Source organism: Tachyglossus aculeatus, chromosome 1 (genome assembly GCF_015852505.1).
Source record: "Tachyglossus aculeatus isolate mTacAcu1 chromosome 1, mTacAcu1.pri, whole genome shotgun sequence".
In the NCBI taxonomy this organism is placed as follows: domain Eukaryota; kingdom Metazoa; phylum Chordata; class Mammalia; order Monotremata; family Tachyglossidae; genus Tachyglossus; species Tachyglossus aculeatus.
Window position 1 is genome coordinate 78,756,387 of NC_052066.1, and position 3,014 is coordinate 78,759,400.

The window sequence follows — 3,014 nt, forward strand, 5'->3', positions numbered from 1 at the left end:
ACACACTGATATCAAGAAGGGGGAAGCTCAATTTGAGCAAAAGCTATGAATGGAGATGGAGACACGGAGGCAAAAGAGAACTAGGCATCACAAACATTAAACAGAACAACACAGTAGTGGTCAACCCTTTTGTGGGTTCAATATGGCCTGGGCTGTGAACCCTGCAATGACCTTCTCAGCCACACTTATGGACTCACAGATGAACTTCAGTCAATGGTATTTACTGAGCACTTACAGTGTTCAGAGCACTGTATTAAATGCTTCAAATATGAAAAACAATGACGTTCATACGTATGTACATAAATACACACATATGCACCCCTCTCAGGGTTGCACCTGGAGAGTTTCCAGTACTTTACCAGTTTCGACTATGAGAGAGTCAAGCAGAGGCCTATCCATTTCATTCCTAGCTTGGGCAGTGGCTAGCGAGTGGAAGGTGATCTGCTACAAGTCAAAACTCACCTGTGCTGGACAGCAGTGGCATGGGAGAGTCAAGGGCAGAGACTCAAGTTTACTGTGTGGAAGGAGGCAATGGTAAACCACTTTCATGTTTTTGCCAAGAAAACTCTCTGGATACACTACCAGAATGATTGCAGATGGAAGTGGGGCATTCTCGGAGAGATGTGTCCATGGCGTCACCATGGGTCGGAGACGACTCGACAGCATAAGACAAGACACACATATATGCATATGTGTGTGTGTGTGTGTGTGTGTGTGTGTGTGTGTGTGTGCAGCCATCATTTCTGTGTATGGAGTCATTATTCTCCCTCTAGACTGTAAGCTTGTTGTGGGAAGGGAATGGCTCTGTTTATTGGTATATTGTACTTTTCCAAGCGTTTAGTACAGTGCTTTGCACACATAAAGTGCTCAATAAATGTGATTTAATGAGTGAATGAATGAATGAAGTCATTGTCTTCAACAGCATTCTCTGAGCATCCCCTGTGATAACAGCTCTGTGCTAGGGGCTTGGAAAATAAATAACAGGGACACTTGATAATAGCGTTCAAGTACTCGAAGAGTGATGGTGGACAATCGTGATTAGCTGCTCTCTGCTTTAGCTCCTTTGATCTGGGAGTTCCTGCCTCTGCGGAGTTTGTAATCCAATGGGGAAAGGTAAGCAGACAAAGCAGTTAATAGATCATGTGGTAATTATAAATAATAAACACCAGTGAATAATACCAACAAAAACCAAATATGTTAACAGATAAGTTCCAAAGGTGCTAAGATGGTCAATGGGAATGTTCTCTCCATTTTTGACTGTGAGCCCATTGTTGGGTAGGGAATGTCTCCATCTGTTGCCGAATTGTACTTTCCAAGTGCTTAGTACAGTGCTCTGCACACAGTAAGCGCTCGATAAACATGATTGAATGAATGAATGTTAACAAGACTGGATTTGGACCAAAGTCTTCAGGTTCCTGGTCCCAAGGTTAGACGATATCCTGAGGTTTCTTACTATCCTATGATTCTGTAATATAGGATTTCTAAATCTGGAAAATAGGAGTAGTAGTGATGATGTTTACTGAGTATCTTATTGAGTGCAACACACCACACTGATTGTGGCCTAGTGGAAAGAACACGGGCTTGAGAGTCAGAGGACCCCAGCTCCACCACTTGTCTGCTGTGTGACCTTGAGCAAGTCACTTACCTTCCCTGTGGCTCAGTTACCTCATCTGTTAAATGGGGATTAAGACTGTGAGACCTACCAGAGACCGTGCCCAATCAGATAAACTTATATCTACCCCAACGCTTAGTCCAATGCCTGGCACTTAGAAGCGCCTAACAAATACCATAAAAAAAGGTAAATGTCACATATCCCGCTCATGAGGAACCTATAGTTTAATGCAGGGGGAGGGTTGCAATCATGCATAATATTTACAAACAGTAAGGCAGGAAGTGTCAGTTATATTGTTGTGTTGCACTCTCCCAAGTGCTTAGTACACTGAGTGCAACCACTCAGTAAATATGATTGATTGATTGACCGGTTGATTAGGCTGTAGGAAATACAAGGACCAGGTTAAGGAGTAGAATGAATATTTCAGGATGAAATATTCTAGACTATGAATTTGAGGGCATGGGACCTGGAGGCAGTAATGAGGAAATTAGGAGGTGAAGTTAGGGAAGGAAGACAATGAATTACTCTTTTTGAGTTGTGTAAAAGATTAGCTTCTCTAATAACTGTGTCTGCAATGAGAGATTGTAGCCTGGACTCTGGAAGTTTCCTGGTGGAGAAGTTTTCGTTAGCACACTTTAACAGCAGGCTCAAGATAAACCACACCAGCCTGGGCCCCAAAGGGATTTTGGCTCAGTGAACCAATGTTGTCATTTTTCTTTCTTGCTAATGGTGAGATGATGACAGAGCCGCATTGAGAGCCCCAAAGAATTATCATTTGAATTACCTTCCAATGTAATCCTGTCCCTAAATAATTCAGTCCAATCTAGCAAAAACTAGCCAACTTTCCCAGCCTTCTAAAATACCAGAGTCTACAGCCACAGGACATTTAAGCAAGATACTGCCTTGGGAAAGAAACCAAATTAAGAAGCAGCATGGTCTAGTGGATAGAGCACGGGCCTGGGAATCAGAAGGACCTGGGTTCTAGTACCAGCTCCACCACTTGTCTTCTGTGTGACCCTGGGCAAGTCACTTAACTCCTCCATGCCTCGGTTCCCTCATCTGTAAAATGGGGATTAAGACTGTGAGCCCCCAGAAGGGACAGAGACTGTGTCCAACCTGACTAGCTTGTATCTAACCCAGCACTTAGGAAGTGCTTAACGAATATTATTAAAAAATATGACAACTGTATTCAGGTGAGCTAACAGAGTACAAGTGACCTCAGGAACCCCAGCCTTCCTGAACCCTTCCTAGAATGCATTAACTTTAAGGGAGCTCGGGAAGTGGGACAGAAATGCCAGGGAGGAAGAGGAGTGAAATTTGGACAACGGTAGCCAGGAAGGAATGGCCCTCAGGCACAGATTGCTAGTAGTGAGATGAGGTTGATAGAGGTCAGAAACAGTCC

The 3,014-nt window shown here is 43.6% G+C and overlaps 1 non-coding gene across 1 annotated transcript; it reads left to right on the top strand.

Annotated features, from left to right (window-relative positions):
* Positions 1-318: 318 nt before the first annotated feature.
* On the top strand, positions 319-452 carry LOC119935310. Its single transcript, XR_005453200.1, has one exon. It is a non-coding gene; the product is annotated as a small nucleolar RNA SNORA7 (small nucleolar RNA).
* The last annotated feature ends 2,562 nt before the right edge of the window (positions 453-3,014 follow it).